Below are 21,385 nucleotides of genomic sequence, written 5' to 3' on the forward strand. Positions count from 1 at the left end.
TGACAGCAGCGCTTAAATCAGCGTTCCATTCTTTACTGCAGGCATTTTCGCCCTGTAGAGACATTGTGGTCATGCTGCTGCACACTTCCCCCCTCCTGTAGATTACATTTTCCAGGTGAATAGAACCTGAAGCTCTCAGATGATATAGCATCCCTGTGAGAAATTATGTAGCTAGTATAGAGACCTATTCCCAAATAATTACCAAATGAAGCAGCCTTCAGAGCAGGCCCTTATACCGCTATTACACTCAGTCAGGTACCGCCATCCATACCCTTTCCTAGGCAGGGAGCACATCATTGAAAGTGGTGTTCTGTGGCCCCCTGTGTCAGCTAGACTTTGGGTGTTGGACCTGGAAAGGTCTTATTGCTATTTTGGCAGTGACATCTTTCCTGTGCTGCACTGCTTTTAACGATGGGGTGTGAGTGGTGAATATGTGCTTTCTCTCCTTTCTTTCAGTATTTATAAAGCCAAGAACTCTGTAAAAGTTTGCTTTTTTGTGCATGCATTGTGCTACCTGCTTTGGTAAGTGCTGATACCTTTTTATTTTCCTGAGGAATCAGCTGTCTGTTTTTTGCTTACCTTGCTACACTTTTATTTTTAATACTCTGGTCACTCTTTCAAATGCCTCAGGGAAGTAAGCTGGTGGTTCAGTGGGAACAGGGAGAGGAAAAACATTACAGAAATGTTTTCTGGGTTGTATTATTTATGAATTTATTGGTGGTATTTATTATCTTCCCAGTATATGGAGAGTTTCAATACCTCAACTGTCATTTTGATATTTTGTTCTAAGCAGCAAGCTTTGTAAGGAAGGAACACATGGAAAAAAATCTCCAAAACAGAACATTAAGGATCCTAGCACAAATTCACTGACATGTATATTTCTGCATAAACCATAAAGTAAAACATCATAGCAGCTTAGCTCATTTGATCAAAATCATGCTTATTGAATAGCAATTTCTTTTCTTTCAACATTCCTCAACAATGTACCCGCTTGTTAGAAGAGAAAAATATTCATTTGGTCTCAAAGAGTTGAGCCCTCAACTGTGTAAGTGATTTTGTTCATCTCTTTGATAATTCAGAGTCATAGTCCATAAATTCATTAATCTGAGATGCTGCTTAGTACTTGTGAAACTTTCCAAGTGTGGCAGACACTGCTGGTGCCATGTTGTGGAAAGACACAACTATACAAAAGGGAAACAATAGGAAGAAGGAGCTCTTCTGAGCAACCTCATGTACAGTGTCAACATGTTACGTGATTCACCATGTAGACATCTCATATGATTGCCAAATATCGTAAGCAAGGTATTATCGCCATTTTTCAGATGAGGAAACAAAGGCTCAACAAAGGTAAATCATTGACTGAAGAATAAGAAAATGAAAAGCAAAAAACCATGTTTTTCTAATGCCAAAGCCCTTACTTATTCTTTGCTGTATCATGCTTCCAGAATGGATTTTCTTGGTGGAAAAGGAGAGCAACTGTTCAAGAAACACATTATTTTTCATTTAGAATTCATTTCCGGTGACTTGGTAGATGTTGCTGTAGGGAAGGAGGGAGGAAGAAGTTTTTAGAAATGTTTTCTGGTCTGTATTATTCAGGGATCTATGTATTGAATTTATTGTCTTTCCAATGGGGGGAGAGCTTCAATATCTCAATTGTTATTTGGGGAAAAATGTACTTGAAACAACCCTTTATCTTAAACTTAGTACCCTAGCCTTGATTAAGTATTGTCAGTATTCTCCTATAAAACAGACTTCATCCAAAACATGGCCTTTCAGCCTTTGTATTTGATAAGTATGGGTTTCTCTGGTTTGTTAATTAATCTGGCACTTATTTTGACACAACTGCTCTGTCGTTTTGGTCTGGTTATGCACTGAATCTTATGAAAGTGAATCAGCATTTTCTGAGCTGACAATGGGTATAAGGGGTCACAAGTAGAATTGGGCCTTGTTCATTAAATAGTGTGTTGGATGCTATCAGTTCACTTTATGCTTTTATGAGTGTGTTCACTTATCATCTGCATTGTCAATGGCCTGCAGGAAAAGAAAGGTAAAATGCATAAAGAAATGTTGGTTGTTTGATAAATAATAAGTGATAAATCGATAAATAATAAATAAGTGGTAAGTTCCAAGTAATATTTTTATTTTTTAAAATAAATTAAAAAAATAAATTAAAGCATCTTTAATTGAATGTAAACCAGAAAATTGTGATTTCTTTTTTTTGTCTCCAAGGTATCTGTTAATCTTAACATGCTTGTAGTTATATCATATTCATTTTTTTTAAAAGAGCTTTATTGATTTTAGAGAGAGGAAGGGAGAGAGAGCGAGAGAGAGAGAGAGAGTGACATGAGAGAGAAACATCAATCAGTTGCTTTCTGCACATGCCCCAACCTGGATCAAACCCAAAACCTAGGTATGTGTCTTGACCAGGAATAGAGTCTTGACCAGGAATAGAGTGACACTCCAACTAAGTGAGTCACACTGGCCAGGGCACATTCATTTTTAATAGGAACATTAAATAAAGATAATTTGTTTTAGCTGGAAGTTAAAAAGAGCTTTACATTTTTTTAAACTTTCAGATGACAGATTTTTAAAGTCCCCACTTACTTTTTTCTAAATATATTCTTTTCCCTCTCCATCCTCCAATCTAAATTTTAGAATTCCAGTAGTTTTGCAATCTGTAGATAAGAAAATTTGACTGTAAATCTCAATGCAAGCATGAGAACAGTAAAATTTTTAATGCAATTGATCTCTGAATTCAGTGCAGTGTCAGCAGGTAATATTATAGTAAGACTGACTTATATTGCATCTCTTTGCATTCAGAGATTTAAATGCATGTCAGGACCCACTCTATTCACTTCGGGCTATGCAAAAACATGTCACTCCAGACTCGCACCAACATAAGTCAACTCTGAAGAAATATGTTGTGATATAATCCAATATATGTAGAAGCTGCAGAAAGTTTTCAAAGACAAATGGTAAGCCTTCATGGAGTTGGGTTTTAGAAAGTCATTTGGTAACTTTAGTTCTTCTCCAAAGCTTCACAGACATGCCCATTTGCATCAACTCATCTACTTGCCCTGGGGATCCTAGGATCCCTAGGAACATGTGGAACCATCTCCAGAGTCAAGAATTAGAAAAAGAAAGATAAAACATTTGTACAAGACACTTCACCAAAAACCTGTCATTGGTTACCTTTGCCGCCTTAATCTTTAATATGTTTTGGAAAATTTTACAGATGATAGAGATTGTTAGACAACATATTTGAATGTTGTGTTATAGTCATTTCCCTTCAAGCTTGGCACTAAGTTGTTATCCTAGTATAATATTGTATTAGTTTTAGCTTAAGTCATCTTGGTGCTTAGGAACTTCTGTGGCAAGGTAACACAATGCAAAATCTCTAAGTGTGACTCGTAATTGTTTTATAACTGGTTCAGCTAAGTACTCATGGTGATCTCTTGCATGTATATAAAGAGAAATCCTATAGTAATAGATTTGAATATCATATTCAAATACAGTGGGTGAGAACCACATGGCCACACATTTACAAGATAGTAGATACAACTCTGGATAGAATAATATTGAGTTGTCTTATTGGAAAGGCATAAGAAATAAAAGTATCAGCTTCAAAAGGTGTTTTCAATATGGCGGATAAGACAGAGTGTACGTAGATGTGGATACTTGTACCTTACAATGCATCATGCAAACAAGTGGAGGTTGTGCTGAGGACGTTCACAGTAAAATGGCATTCAGCAATATTCCATGAAGAAAGTCTTCCTGGAGGTGGTAAACCTTTTTAAATGCTTATTTTAAAAATATCTTTAAAAACTAATATATGACTTAGAGCTCTTTGAGAGTTCTAACAATTCAGAATTAGGTAAAGCACTGGATATACATTTCCCTTCACATCTGTCCTCCATCTCACAATTCCACTCACACACTTAAAGATAGTTTTTGTTAATGTTTACTGTATAATAGTCTATCTATCTATCTATCTATCTATCTATCTATCTATCTATGATGTTACACTATCCACATTATTTTGCAACTTGCTTTTTAACTTGTCAATATGTATGAAATCTTCTCATGTTAGCACATGTGTGTATGTTTTATTCTTTTGAAAATTTTATATAGCATGGATGTATCATAATTTAAACTTTCATTTATTGTTTACATTTTTCTATCACAAACAGTATTGCAATGAAAATCCTTGCAGCTAATTCTTTCATTTATTCACTTGATACTTACTGCGTGATTGCTGTATGTCAGATATTACATTAGGTGTGGCAAGAATGAACACACACAAAAAAGCAAACAATAACAAAACCAGATGGTTCCATCCAGAATTGGAAACAGGATGAGGTGAATGAGGCTCTTGTAGTAGGCACAAAATTTAAGGTGACACCAAAAAGTTCCATAATCAAGATAAATAATATTTTAACACAATATTTTAAAAAATTGAAATTAATTAAAAATTCCGTGATAAACATGAACATTTTAAACAAAAGCAGAATCTGTACTTATATTCAGTTTAGTTAATTTATTTTTCTTTATTATTTTTTTCTGTTTTCTAATTCATTGATTTTTTGCTTTTATCTTTGTAAGTTCCTTTCTCCTTCTTGTGTTTGATTTATTCTTTTTAAAAAGTTTTCTTAAGGTAGAAACGTAAGTTACTTTAGGAAATGAAATTACTTTCTTCCTTCTAATAAAGGCATTTATGTCTATAAATTACTTTTTATGCACTACTTTAGCTGAGCCATACAAATTTTGATATATTGTGTTTTCATTTTCATTCAGTTGAAGATCCTTTCCAATTTTCCTTTGTAATTGTTTTCTTTGACCCAGGGTTATTTAGCAGTGTGTCATCTGGTGGTTTCTTCTTACCAGTTTTTGGAAACAATTGCTCATTGTAATTTATTGCTTTCTATCTATTTATGATGGGTGAGCAGGTCTGGTACCAGTTATTCATTCACCGCAGAAGTGGAAGTTCTCTACCTCGGTTTTCTGTTAATATATTGAATTTCATTGCCAATAATTATATTGATATTTAAAAATCTTATTTCTGATTATATATTACTCAATTAATATGGTTGTGGATAATTTCACTAATATTTTAATTAGGATTTTTGTACTTGCCCCCAGAAAGTTTATCATATTTTTAGTCATATTTTTCTTCAACTTTAGTATTACTTCTGTCAATTTATAAATTCATTTAAGACATTTGAAAAATTTTCACATGTTCTGGAGTAGTTTTAAAAACAAAATTAAATATTGTGTCTTAAGTTTCTCATGAAAATATCTATATCAGATCATTTTTTAGGAGGTTACAGGGAAGCTTGGTATTTGTACTGCCTTTTAAATATTTTTCATTATTACTGAAATATTTAGGTTTTTCACTCTTCTTTTTGATTTTGCCAATTTTTAAATTTTATCTTTGTTTTTTAATGTATTCATGTGTGTTTATACCTATAATTCCCTTGTTATTTAGAAAGTTTTCCCTACGTCTCTATGTATGACCTTTCTCATTGCTAATATCGACTCTGAATATATGTGTGTGTTTTTAGTGGTGGGGAAAGGGAAGTTTTAAAAAGAAGCACGTGCACAGTGGTAAGATTTTGAGAACTGAAAAGTGGTATAATTAAAATTGACCAAAAAATTGGTTAGAGATGCCTAATGGAGGGTGTGAGGGGCTAGCTGGAATGTGGTCAGGATGTGTAGTCGATGGGAGTTGTTTAAGTGTGGAAGTTCTGCAGATATTGTAGAGACATGAATGAAATAGTAGACCATGATTAGGGTCACCAATGACCTTAGGGGTCTGGCTACCCTGGGCTTCAGAAAGCATTTTTGGGTAAAACTTTTCTTGACTCTTTTAACCCTGAAATCAGAGTAAGTCCTGATGCTCACAGGTGACTCTTACCATCTGAGCAGGAGAAAGGTCGGATAAGTTACATGTTTTTAAAGAATATGCTTGGAGTTTATAGAAGCCTTTACTAGGGGGAATTTGAGGTCTTTATGGGGGAAAACTCGGGGGCAAGAGAATAGATGATGTAGTTTTGAATTCCTTTTTAATCTTTTGCAGCTCAACAGGAACACTCAGTTTTGAAAGGAGGTCACCATGCTATGGTGGTCCTTTCGTGTATTCCCGGCACTTGCTCTCCTAGTTGCAGCTGTAAATGTAAATATTAAGGACCAGTTCAAAAAGGAGCCATTATAACACACTGACCTTACTGTTTTAGGCCCTGTTAATAGCTGCTGTTTTAAAACATAGCATTTAACAGCAGTTGTTTTCCAAATAATGGAGCATGTTTTCCCCAACTTTAATAGCTTATTCAAAGAGCCATTTCTCTAAGTTACCCATGGATGTTGGAAATAATTTCTGCATTTCCCTTGGCTTATATTCTAGTTGTCAAAAAGTCAAAACACAAACACTAGCTGAGCAGACTCAGTTACATCTCAACATGGTAATTGTTAAACCACTCAGCAGGAGGAAAAAAAAGTCACACAAGGAGTTATTATTATGCATATGCATTTTTAATGTCTGATTCTCTGTATAACCTTAAATTACAATGCAGGTTAAATTTCCCTTGCTGATTTATAAGCATAATGTAAACTCTAGACACAGTTAATGATATTGCAATGTAAAACTGTGCTGTTGCAAACTAAAGACCTTGCTTAGCACTGCAAAGCTCCAGGTTCATTTCAATGTGATCATTGAGGCACTATGCAGAGATTATGCATTTATTGTATTTTTTTTCATGAATACATGAATGAATAATAAGTTCAACAAACAAGAGTTTCCTACTGGGAATGTCAAACAAATCATTCTGCAAAGTGCTCTGAATTTCAATCAATCACTCTCCATAACACTTGTCCCGCTGAGGTCTTCAGCTTCAGCAGAGTCAGCACTTGGAAACACTACAAACAGTCTTGGTGGGAGACGCAGGGTGCAAGAGTGCAGAAGACAGAGCCCCACTAAGTGGTCCTGTTCTTACCCCAGCAGGGCTTCCTTGACAGGGCCCCTGCTGGTTACATCTGTATTGGTGGAGACGCAGGGCATGGGTGAATCATATTCCTATAGCCTTGCTTCAAACACATCCCTGCTGTTACCCATAAGCTAGAATCTAGAAACTTCAGTGGATGGCTCAGTGGAAGGAAAGTGACCACTTGAGGTGAATGGACAAGACAAGACAGGGCAACATCTGGAAAGAGGGTTGCACAGTTGTATCACTGTTAAAACCTGGATGAATGGTATGATTGGGTTATTGAGTGTGAAGACATCATATTAGATGTGTTCTGAGAGAATGGAGTCTTTATTTGGGGAAGTATCACTTGAAGTTCTGGAGTTGGATTTAGATGCCCTGCCTTGACGATTCTTTATTTTCACCATTGAGAGTTCAATGTTGCTACTAAGGAGGCTCTGATTTATACTGAGGTGGGTCGAGGAAGAAGAGTCTTAAAGGCGAGAACAACCCTTTACTTGGTATTCTTTTGTTCAATGGTAGTTTTAGGACAAACAACTCTTAGAGCTGTTTCCTCTTTCTGTCTTTTACCTACATTGTGACCTGAGGCAAATTCTCCTACTGAAGTAGAACACCTCCTGGGTGGGGAGTGCCAGCTTGAGGTAGGGTTCCTATAGCTTGAGGTAGGGTTTCTATAGCTTGAGGTAGGGTTCCCATAGCTTGAGGTAGGGTTCTTATAGCTAGGGTAGAGTTCCTATAGCTTGAGGCAGCATTCTCAGAGTGACATCCTTGCCCATGTATCAAGGGAGCTTGCGTTTCATCACCTACCAAATTAATCAATACCAACAGATTTTTAGTGAATTCCAGAGGCTGTGATAACTGTATTTCTACTTCAGTATAAATGTTCATCTTAGCTCTCCACAGCCAATTAAATGTTACTAAACAACACAATTGCTTTTGTTTTATTTATGGCCTCTTAAATAAAAATTGTATTCGTACTAACTCTATTTGAGCTTCTGGCCACAGAACCTATCCCATATCTGTCTGGATCAGTTTTTACAGTGCATGGAGTGCCAAGCATAGTGATTGCTTAATCCAAGTCTGTTCCTTTCCTCACTTCCTATTCTTTTACATTCATCATAGAAACAAATACCATCAATTGCAAATTTATCAGGTTTCGTTATGAAGATGCCTTCCCCACTATGAATCTCATAGAAAGAAATAACATGATTCATTGCTTTGTCTGTAGAGGAAAGTGACTGGGTAAAATGTAACAAACATGCCAACCTCTGGGGCAGGCACTGAATTATTTGCTGGGGTTGGGGTGGGTTTCCCACTGACACAGGCTCCCAGATTGGTCGGATTGTCCTGACTGGCTGTGTGATAAAAAATAAATGATATCACCATCATAAGCCTTAGTTTTCTCATCTGTAAAATGCAAAAGTCAGAGAGATTGGGCACGGACTCTGGAGGTAAACTGTATGAGGTTTCACAGTTGTGAAACTGTGGCTTAACCTGTCTGTGCCTCAGACTCTTACCCGTGAAAAGGTTGTTGAAAGGATCAGGTGAGTTGGTCTGTATAAAGTACTCTGCCTATCCCAGGACAAAGTTCATTAAGTGTAAGCAATTATTATTCTGATTGTAACTTCCATGTCACAATAACATAATATCTTGTTTATTGAGTAGTTAAAATGTTACTGCCACAGATGGGTTAAATATTATTTACATTATCTTGTGCAAATATAAAAAAGGAAGCTGTGATAGACATACCATAATTATCTCTATTGTACAAACGAGGAAGATGAAGCAGTGCTCAGTTACCCACAGTCCCACAGTTAGGAGCTGGACGGGACTGCAAATCCAGCTCTGCACGCCTCCCTCCTCCAACATGCACTCTTGCCCCATCCTCTCTCCCGGGCTCTGTTGGAACCAGACCAGCCTTCAAGGTTTGCTAGAGGACAAAGGCAGAAGGAAAGGAGGAGGGCTCCTTTGCTGCCTCTGCAAAGCTTGATGTCAGACTCTGCAAAATACTTTCCATTGAATTGATTTCCACCAGTTTCACTGTGGTTTTGCCTCTTGTAGTCAGTGTTTACCTAACCGAGTTCGAGCTCCTCGCTGCTTCCACACTAATCCATAATGACCTCTTGCTTCTGAATTGATTTCGAGGGTAGAGTGCTGGTGCTGCTGCGTGCCTCTTCACTCCACAGCCACCTTTCAACCTGCTGTTTCTTCTCTGCTCCTTCCTCTTCACTGTTGCTGTTGCGTGTTAGGAATAAAAGGCAAAAGCAGCTAACTCCGGCTCACATTGCACCCTCAGAATTTCCCATGGTTCCAATTCCGCTTCACTGTGTGTGTGTGTGTGTGTGTGAGAGAGAGAGAGAGAGAGAGAGAGAGAGAGAGAGAGAGAGAGAGAGAAGGACACTGTTCTTTTTTTCTAACATCACCCAACCAGAAATACATTCATTGCTTGTGATGGGATTTTGTGGTGGGTGAAAAAATATCAATTTTTTACCTGGGAGTCCCAGCAGGCTCCAAAAGCTGGTAAGCAAGAGAAAACACTGTGGCACATTCCTCTAAGTCCCTGGTTGGCAAACTGCGGCTCGTAAGCCACATGCGGCTCTTTGGCCCCTTGAGTGTGGCTCTTCCACAAAATACCACGTGTGGGCGTGCATGTACAGTGCGATTGAGTTTTCTAATCTCAGTTTTCCGTGGCCCATGCGCGGAAGTCGGTTTTCGGCCTGGGCGAGTCTATTTTGAAGAAGTACTGTTGATATTTGGCTCTGTTGACTAATGAGTTTGCCGACCACTGCTCTAAGTCCTCTAAGCCATTTATTTCCACCAGGTCTTTGAAGTGGGGAGAGTACCTTATATTCTGGGGGACAGGAGGCCTGGAGCTGCTCCAACCAGAGGCAAGCATATTTGGTAGTTGATTTACAAAGGTAAACACACTCTCCATTACTGATTAGAGTGCTAATTTTAAATAAAATTCTGCATTTAATACTTAATCAGATCTAATGATCTGTAATACTTTTAATTGCTCACCATAAGATTGTGATTAGGGCTCGGCTGGTATCACTCAGTGGTTGAGCGTTGACTTATGAACCAAGAGGTTGCTGGTTAGACTCCTAGTCAGGGCACAAGCTCAGGATGTAGGCTCAGTCCCCAGTGGGGGGCGTGTCGGGGCAGCCAATCAATGTTTTTCTCTCTTTGATGTTTCTATCTCTCTCCCTTCCTCTCTCTAAAAACCAATAAAAAACATTAAAAAAAGAGAAAAGATTGTGAATAGGGAAGCAGTGAATAGCTAGGAAGAACAGATTAAACTAGATTTACCTTTGACTTCCTAAATCAGAGAGGTGCAGGATTCTAACATCCTACTCTACTACCCTAGCTACACTGTGGGCAATGTCCATTTCTGGACCATGGATTGGACCAGATTCTTATCTCACTTTGCAGTTCCCTGTCCCATTTTTCTTTTAGTGATTGATACTTGGTGAGGGCCCTGTGTGTTTAATATTCATTGGGACAGGTGTACATCGACATAGTGAGAGCGCATGGACAGGGCACTTTGTTGGGAAATGGGGTTTGGTGCGTGCTGAACATGTTTCATCATTTATAAAGAGGAACGCATCTAACACCCCGTGACCCCCTACACATGTGAATTCGACACGTTGTGATGGTTACCCCTTAAGTCTAGAAATTACAAAAATTCGGGTCATTATCAAACAGAATATAAAGGTAAGAAACCCTTCCTATAAATTCCTCTTTGTATCTGTGGAGCATATTTTTGTCCTCTTGCAGTTTGTTGAGTAGTTACTTGCTGCTGCTGCTGTCTCTATACGTCTGATTTTGTCTGCTCTGTCTCCCTGATCGTAAAGGTCCATACTTCTCTTAGAGTTAAAATAATCCATGCTAACTGCAATTCCAAATGTATGTTGTTTCTGAAGTGTCTGTACACACACACTATCATCAGGAGCCTTTCTTCTATAACTGTGTCCTTCAGATTGTCAGCACGTTCCATTCTCATACTTGGGGCCCTTCTGATACTATTTGCCCTTCATCTGTCACCTTGTTTGAGGGACAGATCTCATTCCCTCCTGCCTGTTGGTGTCACCACTTAAATGTCCTCAGGCCTCTCACACCCAGCCTACTCAAAATACAATCCATCATCTCTTTCCTTTCCTTGCTCCAAAGCCCACTTCTCCTCCACCCTGTTTTCTCTCTTAGTTAAGTAAGTCTCATCATTTTCTTCAATTGCCCCACTAGAAACTTCAGAGTTACAACTCTTTTTCCTTCCCCTCATCACAGAGTTACTCGCCACTCCCCTCCCCCTTCTTACACTTCCCTTAGTTTTTTTAAAAATATATTTTATTGATTTTTTACAGAGAGGAATGGAGAGGGATAGAGAGTTAGAAACATCGATGAGAGAGAAACATCGATCAGCTGCCTCCTGCACACTCCCTACTGAGGTTGTGTCCGCAACCAAGGTACATGCCCTTGATAGGAATTGAACCTGGGACCCTTGAGTCTGCAGGCTGACGCTCTATCCACTGAGCCAAACCGGTTAGGGCAACTTCCCTTAGTTTTGAAATCCTACCAGTTCTGTCTGTGCCACTTCTATCCCTTCAGGTTCTAATCATCTCCTCACTGGATGACTTCAGTACCTTCCTAACTTGATAGCCTGTGTTCAGCCTCCTCTCTCTTTAATTTATCTTTCCAATCCATGCCAGAGAAATAGTTCAAAATTTCAGTTTTCATGTGATTCTCATTTGCAAACATTTGCCATGACTCCTCTTTGCCTGAGACCAAACTTCTAAACAAAGCATGCTTCTCATGCCAGAATGTCTTTCCAGCTTATCCTCCATATGTCCTGCACCGCACAGAACAAACTGCTTACTGTTCTTTACAAGTACCATGAAATTTTACAGATCTGTGTTAATTTTGGCCTAAAATGCTGTTTCACTCATACAGGAGAAACTGAAGTAAAGACATGGTGTCTGTTTTGTCCAGTGTTGAGTCTTGAGAACCGGCACAGTGTCGAGCACAGAATGGGCACAGAGATGCACCAATTCACCCAAGGACACACAAATACTGGCGAGGAAGGGCTAGTGTTTGGACATATTGACTCTCAGCTTTTTTTGTTCCAAAATATTGGATGTTTGGGAGACTTAAGAAAACAAGTTCCCTTAACGGTGTCAAGGAGAGCCATTGACTTTTAACTTATGTAACCCTGAGATTTACACAATATATATCAAATGCAAGTTGACCTTTCCCATGGCCTATAGGAAAGAAGTATAAGTAATACACTGGTTTTAACACCATAAACATAACTATATTATTACTTCTCAAAATTTAATGTCTGTATAAATCACCCAGGGATCTTGTTTTAAAATGGATTCTGCTTTAAAAGGTCCACTGACACCTGAGATTCTGGATTTCTAACATGTTCCCAGGTGATGGTCACAGTGCTGATCCCTGGAGACACACAGAATAGCAAGGAGCTAGACACCTTTACACAGACCACTCATGTTAACTGGTATCTTTCTCTTTCACCAAAGAATTAGGTGAATTTAAACAATTTTCTTTATCCCATGATAGTCTATAGAAATAAAAATTTGATTATCATGAAAACATCAGAACAAATTATGTTGACCTAGTGCAGACAGATGACAAACATGATGGGGGTGGGGATTTATGTTCTTCTCCAACAACTCTTTTATCAGATCTTTTTTCAGAGGAGTTTTCTAAATCTCAGTTTTCCATGCCAAGGCAATGATCATTGGTCAATATTTCTTTGTGGAAATCCTCAGTATAATTAATCTGAAGGTATTTCAAAACCAATCTGGAGAATGCACTGTGAAGGCATGTGTAACTGTACTTTAATGAAGGCATGATTCCTTCCCTTCCCTGGTGTCTGAATCCAAGTAGTAACTCCATCAGGGTTGATGTCATCTGTCACGACTTGCTGTATTCGCAGTGGCTCATACAGACATCTTATCTCACTGTTGTCTGTGGTCTTGATTTTAAAGAACCCAGAGTGTGACTGCCCATATACAATGTCAAATAGAGACATAATAGCTCTCTAATTGGTCAGTGAAAACTCGGTGTAGACTGCAGTAACTTTGGCAGAGCCACTGTTATGTAACCTGATCAGTTTCCTTAGCGATCAGTCATATTAAGTTTGCTTTGTGTTGCCATTTCATTGTATTAGTGAATAAGGAGGGTATGATACATATTTTAGTCATATAATTACTACACACTCAGGTTTACTGTTTTTCTTTTAAGAAAATGGGCAATAAAAGACAACATGGGTATGATGAACAGGGACAGATCCAGAGACAGAGAAGCAGCGATCAGACTGTCAATCCCCAGAGGGAAAGTAGGGGAGGGTGGGGGTAAGGGGGAGAGATCAACCAAGGACTTGTATGCATATGTATAAGTCAAACCAATGGACACAGACAACAGGGGAATGAGAGCATGAGTGGGGCGGGGGGAGGGGGGGGGAGGGGTTGGGGGTTAATGGGGAGATGAGGACACATTTGTAATACCTTAACCAATAAAGAAATTAAAGAAAAAAAGAATAATTATAAAAAAACAACAACATGGGTAATAAACAGCTTGGTTCATAAAAATATTTCTATGTTCTCCATTTAATCTACAGGGTGGGGCAAAAGTAGGTTTATAGTTATGAGTGTACTAAACGTTTATTCTTGTATTATTATTTATTGTAGTGTTAATTATTGTAGTATTTTCCATGCAAACAACTATAAATCTACTTTGCTCCACCCTGTATTTAAAAATAGGTCTCATTGTAAGTTAAAAGAGCACAGGGTAATTTCCATATAATGGGATTGATGAAAAAGTGGGGGTTCATTGATCCAGGGGATGTCTGGTTAATGACAGTGCTTAGAACCGTATGAACATTGCTGGATATTAAATTTAATGGTTGGGGAATAATTTTAAAACGTAATAACATGTTATCTTAAGCCTTATAAGGGATCGTCACTTTCTTCAATCCATAGAAGACCGATTATTCCTGTGATTGACATAAAAATGGTCTGTTTGATAATATTTTTAAAATTAACTTTCTCCCCATCTCCCTTGGCCCCCTAAATCCAAACTGGAAGCTTTCTGGCAGAATTTAAGTGTATTCAGATGGAAACCTTGAATTCCTATTAGAATCCTGGCTTTAAGGGAATGTTGCAGGCTAGAGCTCTGTTTGCCTTGAAATGAAAAAGATAATGTTCAGGTGGAAACAGTTATTGCACTATTTTAATTTAATAAGAATCTGCCTGCATGTTTGACATTTTAGTATTAAGAAAGTTCCCAGGATTCTTCTGGGACAAAAAGGTGTATGTTGAGTGATTGGCCATAATTCCTTAAAGTCGATATTTTATATCTGGGTCCATGTCTAGAAGGTCACCTGAGTAATTTGGTTTCACACTTTTCAGGGGGGCAGGGTGCAGGGGAGGCTGTTCTCTGTGATGCGGGGCGGATGTGGATATAGAGGGAGGAGGCGTGGGAGGTTACGGCATGTTGAAGTGTGCGGTTGAGAGCCACCCATGCTGCTGGAATTTTTAGGCTTTTTCTCTTAGCCTTGGTCATGGCTGATGGCGGAGGGGAGGAGGCTTTCAGGCATGCTGGGTGTGTTTCTTAAAGCGCTCTGGAGGAAGAACAAAACATCCTCTTTGCGGCATTCTCTTTGAGCCCATTTCAGGATTAAACACTCTTAGGCTCTGTTATGACTTCCATGGAGCCACATCTGTTTTTCTATTGAAGTCACACCTCCTTCTGTGCCCCAGCAAATCCAAGGGAAGTGTGAGTCATCCTCAATGAAATCGCACAGAAGGAACAGGGTGGGTCTTTCTGCAGAAGATGTGCTGGACGACGGAGGAGCCTCTGAAGATTTAAATGTCTATATGGGGTTTGAGTAAACATGAGCTAATTAGGATGGCTTTCGTTTGGGGCCTGGCATGAGAACCCGGACACTGGGAGCTCTGCCATTAATAGACTTTGTAGTCTTGGGCAAGCAACTTAACATGTTGGGGCTTTCATTTTTCCATTTAAAAATAAGACGACGTGCTTTTAAAGATCCTCTTTGGCAAGATGGTTCTAGAATTTTTCTTTAATTTACCACAAAAAGTGCTGGGCCAGAAAATTCTCTGATAACTTGTGTATAACATGAAATCATCTGGTGAATATCACCAATGTAAAAAAATACATCATTAACAGGTGCATATGGTATTTGTAGTGTTATTTGTTTCTTAAATGCTAATCTTTAGTAAATTGCTTGATCATTTGGTGTGCAACATGCTGCAAGTGTATTGCATACTGTATTTGTGTTTTATATTTGGAAGTGCCATTGAGCATTGCATATGGCTGTTCTGAATTTGTCAATAATATTCTCTGTGCATTCCATATGGGAACAGCCATGCAAACCTTATATGGTAATATTCCTATTTCTTTCATATAGAGTGTAATTATGTTTTGTACAATCAATGCACATATATTTTGTAGTCTTGCACTTTTACAAATTAGACTTTTTAGATAGAATGGTGATTACAGCAGTTCTATATAGTAAAAGAGCTAACTTTATTTTTATATTTAAATAACTGACTCTAAGGAATATTATTTTTTAATGGAAAAGCTGTAATAATGTTGTTAACTTTGGGGAATATTTTTGGCTCTTATTTAAAATTATTCATATTTAACTTGTACATTATTAAATCTTAGCTAGACAGGGCTCTTCAAATGTTATTCCCACTCTTCAAATCTCATATTTTGATAAGGGCAAGTTTTTATAATTGTGAATACATTTCTTTACATGTTTTTCATACTCATTCCATGTATATTGCAAAGGCCTATATTTATGTTGTAAAAGGATGGAAGATTGGTAATATAGTAATTCATATCCTTTTGATTTAAACCTATATGCTTTAATTTATGTGGATGACACTAGGACATCGTTGTTTTGTGTGAGAAAGCATCAATTTTTATTGTTATGAATTAGCTATGAAGTGGTCTCATTTTCAAAGAGATATGCAGGACATATGCTTGCACATTCTGTTAACAGCTAGTGATCCAAATGGAGAAAAACATTTCCATGAGAAAAGAAAGTTGCATAATGGAAAGGACCCTAATAATCTAGAGAATATTAAAAGCATTCCAGATTGTCCATGTTGGTGACATGCATTTGGAAATGTTTTAAATCAGAAGTCTTCCCTTTGCTGCTGATCACTGTATTTAGTTCATGACCTAACAGATTCATCCAGGTTATTTTCTTTAGTAAAGTCCTCCCCTGTTCTGAAAGCATGTGTATTGAAGACAAAGAGGTCCTTCTCCATTGCTGTTGGTTAAAGCGTGTGTATGCTCTGCTGCTCCATTCATTCACCTGACTCATCTTCAGGTTCCAAAAATTGCACATTTGTTTGGCTGTTTGAAAAAAAAACCTTCCAGTATTTTTCCCCCTCATGTCTGAAACGGTTCATATTAAAGCTTTCATAATACCCTTCAGTTTCTGTGTTAAATTGATGTTTAAATTGGAAAGAAAGTGGGAACTCTGGCAGTTTAGATAATTCACTTCATCTGGTGGCCAGCTATGTTAACAATCCCATCATATGCCAGCACTCAGACGAGATGAAAGGAGCCCTTGGGGCTCCGAAGCTACATTTTCAGAGCAGAGGGAAAATGCAGTTAGAGTTCTTTGTTTCATCATTATTTTCCCCCTATAAAATGGTAAATTATTTTGACCAGAATTTTAAAGTGTTAAAAGCACAATTTAGAGGTGACGTGGTGGCTTAGCTGTGGGAGCTGAATGCAGATGGCTGATCAGTATGCTGGACAGAAAGCCTTGAGCCCCGTGTCAGCAAATGATGTCTTTTATTCCCTGTGTATTGAGTGCTGCGAGGAAATGGTGATATTGTTAGTCTGTGAATAACATCAAAGCCAGACGTTGGAAGATAAACCTCCATCTTCTGCACAGCCTCCCCTCATGTGCTGAAGTGCCTGTCTCTCTAAGAGTGTGCCCTGTCGAGCTCAGAGCTGCTCCTTCCAGAGCAGGCGAGCTGCTACCGGCACCCACTGCTGGTGCAGACCGCACATTCCATCACTGAGGAGAGACCATTTCACATCAGATTGCCTTTCGCCACGAAGGGGAGGGAGGCTATTAGATTTTTCTTTTTCTTTTAAGTTTGTTGGGGAGTAGAAGTGACATTTTCTTTAGAGGTCCCACAAGACGCTCACAATTTTTATTATTATTTGTCCTAAAAATGAGAGTCTGATCTAACCAGTTGACAAGCAATAGAGTGGGTAACTGCCTCCTCATCTCTGAATGCACACGTCTCTTTTCTCCGCCGCTGGGTTCTTCAATCAATACTGACGTGCTGGCCAGATACGATTGAAACATAACACAGCCGTCTCATGCTTCTCTTCTGTGCATATTATTGGAGCGTGATAAGTAGTTCTCGTCAAGCCCCTTCTCTTTCCACCTGTCCTGCTGATCAACAAATGCTGCTGCGACAGCACGGAATTTTAGTTCAGCGGCAGAATCACTGGGGCTTTTAAGAGCACCAGCCATGTCAAGTAGGGCCTGGGATGATAAACGGTATGGCAGTCCCTAACAGAGCAAGTAATTCCAGATGCCGTGGATGTTTCGGCTATTAGCTCATGGGGACATGTAAGGAATAGTCAGTTTCCATTAACGTTCAATTTATTATTGCCCAAGATGCTTAGGGAATGATGCTGCTAGTCATTTTCTATAACAACTTTATTTATAGAGGAAGTCTTTTCTGAAAGGTACATGGCGGGAACTTCATTCCTGAGCTCATATGTTATGCTGACCTAAAATGTCTGTCAAAACGTAGATCCATGTCATGGGCTATATTTTCATTTCCATTATTCTTGGAGTTCTTTTTTTTTAACATTTATATTGCCAGGCTTTGATTTAACATTCAGTGAAGTTTAGGTTAGTCAAATTCCAGCCCAAGATTTAGAAGTAAGCAGAGCATAATGTTGACATGATTGATTTCTCATTACTCACTCTGTGTAACCAGTTTCTCTTGCATGTTTAAAGACATAGCTGGGTACAAAAGCAAAGAAACAACACATTTGTTTTATAAAGAGCTGAATGGGCTCTTGATGGAGAGCTGTTTTATAGTCTTTATAATAGCAGACTTTTTTTTTTTTTTTTTTTTTTTTTACTTTTTTGACTCTTGCCCAGAATACCAGGTTATTCTTCTCACATTCTCACTGAGTGATATACATTGAGAAAGTGAATCTTGGTGAGTCAAGCTTGTCTGATCGTTAGATTCTGGATTGCTTCCAAATGGGAGGCTGGAATGGAAAGAACTAACACAAAGGCTTCGGGCACATGTTAGGAATACCAAGTACTTTCTCTAGATTTCCTAATTAGTTTTCAAGACAAATGCTCAGGAAATTACAACAATGTACCTGATTCAGCTCAAATTTTAAATGTAGTGGCTTTTTAATAAGAATTAGTATTTGTACTTTTGGGTGATTCTATTTTAGGCTTCAGATTATTTAGTTCTTATATTTTAAGTCTCAGATTCTTTCCTTCCTTCCTTCCTTCCTTCCTTCCTTCCTTCCTTCCTTCCTTCCTTCCTTCCTTCCTTCCTTCCTATTGATCAGCAAATGTCATTGTTCTGAACTGGATTTTCATCTCAGAAGAAGAGGCAGCTTCATGTGTTACTGTTCAAGGAAGGAAAAAGACACCACATTTAATTCAATGATGGATGGATTCTTGTGCATGGCAGAGCATAAAAGCCTGTTTTTTACTCTTCTAATTATTTTTTCATAATATCCCTTGATAATAATGTACAGAATTCTTTATGCAGAATGTTGGAGGGCAGAGGTTGGAAGGAACCAAGTGATTTCACTGATGAAAAGAATAGTCTTATTTAATGATGTCAGAGTTGGATGAACTGATGTTTTATGTGTCAGAGATTTCAAGGCACCTAAATTACTCTAAAGTTTTTGCCAGCTACCCTGATTGTTTGGGATAGCTATTAAACATCACACACAATCATTAATCCCCAAGCTGGCAAAAAAGATGATTAGAGTGGCCTGTAAAAATAAGAAATACCATACTAGCTGATTAAAAAAAAACAACTCACTTGGCCAACCATGGTTTTGAGACTAAATAAAGTATGAAAAAACTTTTCATCAGTGCAGTTTAAAGCATCTGCACTCCTTTTCTGTGAATAATGATTGAGTAAGGTCATATTTCTGTCCTGGAATCAGGACCGACCTTAGTGATCAGATAATTTGCCAACAAGTCTGGTGACTAATTTTGGAGTCTGATTAAGCTTTGAAAGCATGTCTATATGAAAATGATGAAACATCTCAACTCCCCAAACCCACCCTTCTCATTGGCTATGCAAAAATTCTTTTTTAAGGTCACAAAGACATTTCAAATTTCAAATTATGAACTTAAAAGCCTTAGGGAGAGAAATAGGGCGAGAGTTGGAGAGATAGAGAGAGAGAGAGACATAGGTATATTGTATGTATGATGTGTGTACATGCAGGGATGGACAGGCTATAATTGAATAATAATAACAAGAAGTCAAAGGAGCTTTGAAATTATTATCTTGGATTGAATTTACTGATTTGATTAAAATAGAGGTTTCCACAACTGTTTAGGTGAGGAAGCATGAGCAAGATCAGATTATTTATCTGTAAGAAATAGAGAAATGGCTTTAAGCATGTGAATGCAGCTTAAATAAATTAATTAGATGTTGGACCTCCTGAGTTGATCCTATGTCTTCTAAGTGCTTTTCCTCATATACCCCATTTTTTGCCTTATTATTCTACATTCTGGAACATTTACTCAAATTTTTCTTCCAGAATTTCTAGTGATTTAAAAAAATTGATACTAATATTTTTTATTTTGAGGACCATTTTTTTTATTGTCTGATATTCCCCATCATAACAGTTTCTGCTTTTTAAAAACTTTGTTACAGATATAATATTCTCTCAAATTCCTGATGTTGTCAATGAGAGTTTTTAAATAAATCTTTCTTTGTGCTGTGAATTGTCTTTAGTTCTTCTGAGGTCCTTATTCTGTTTGTTCATCCCAGCCCTCCTCTCTTTCAGTGTTTATAGATCCATGTACACGACATCAACAACTCAGCCTAGATTCAGCTTCTGAAGCCCCACTTGGGTCCCATTGACCCACTCCTCATCATTATTAAAGAGTCTTCCATTCAGCTGTTTGTTTAGTCCTTGGTTATGTTCTTATAGTTTGATGTGAAGAAGGGCATGGGAAAGGAAGGACTCAATAATCAAACTCATGTCTCTATTTTCTATACTTTCATGATTTCCAAATGATATCTCAGTACAAATCTCTCTCCTGAGATTCTGATGCATATGTCCAACTGTGTGCTGAACATTTCCACTTGGGTAGAGGGACTGTAAACTCAACATGCCCAGACTTAATTCATCACTATCCCACCTCTCCCAGTCTCCTGTTCTTCATCCTCTTCCCAAATATGTTATCTCAGTGACTGGTCTGACCACCCACTTGGCAATTCCAGCCAGAAACCTGGGTACCCTTCTCAGATCTTTTATCTTCATTCAACCACTCATCTAGTTCTGTCAATTCACCTTCCAGAATATCTCTTGAGTCAGCCCATTTCTTTTATCTCCATTTCCCACAGGATACGTATGCAGTACACCCTGATCAATAGAATTACATTTAAATTATTGCAACATCTCTTTACCTGGTTTCCTGCTTCTAGTCTTTATATACTCAGTGTTTTCTACAGAGTGCCCTTCTAAAATGAAAAATTTCATATTATTCCAAACCTACCATTGCCCATTTCATTGACTGCCCATTGATTTGAGGGTAAACATGAGCATTTTACTCTGGTTTGTAACCTATCCAGCTGATCGTTCACCATGCCCACCTCACCTTGTATAACTAGTTACGTTGAGCCCCTTGAAGAACTTGGACAAAATTCAGAGTGTGTTTTGCTCTCTCTTACCTGGACACCATTATTTAAGAGTTGCAGAGTGGAAAAGGGGCTTATGAAATTGAAAAGAAGATACCAAGGTCATACAAGGAAGTTAAAGAGAGTTTCAAAATAGGATAGAGTAATCATGAGTTTCAAATGAAGTAGACAGGGCAAGTAAGATAAGAATGAAAAGTGCCTGTTCATTTTTACAAGAAGAAAGTCATTATGTAAATTTAAAAAATTATCTTTACTTGTTAAATTAAAAACATTGATCAGTAACTCTTTTATTTTCAAAATTACTTGTTAGAGTCTATCTTTATGTGAAAATAGACAATGAGTAAGTGCTATTCACTGACTATAGAATTTAAAGGTGGTCATTTTGTGAACTTATTGAAATCAATTTTGTGGAAGCAATGAAAATGGAAGCTGATTGTTAGGTGAGGAAATGAAGATAATTTTTGT

Source organism: Myotis yumanensis, unplaced genomic scaffold, assembly GCF_028538775.1.
Source record: "Myotis yumanensis isolate MYYU_CA2020_CCGP unplaced genomic scaffold, mMyoYum1.0.hap1 SCAF_4, whole genome shotgun sequence".
Classification (NCBI taxonomy): Eukaryota; Metazoa; Chordata; class Mammalia; order Chiroptera; family Vespertilionidae; genus Myotis; species Myotis yumanensis.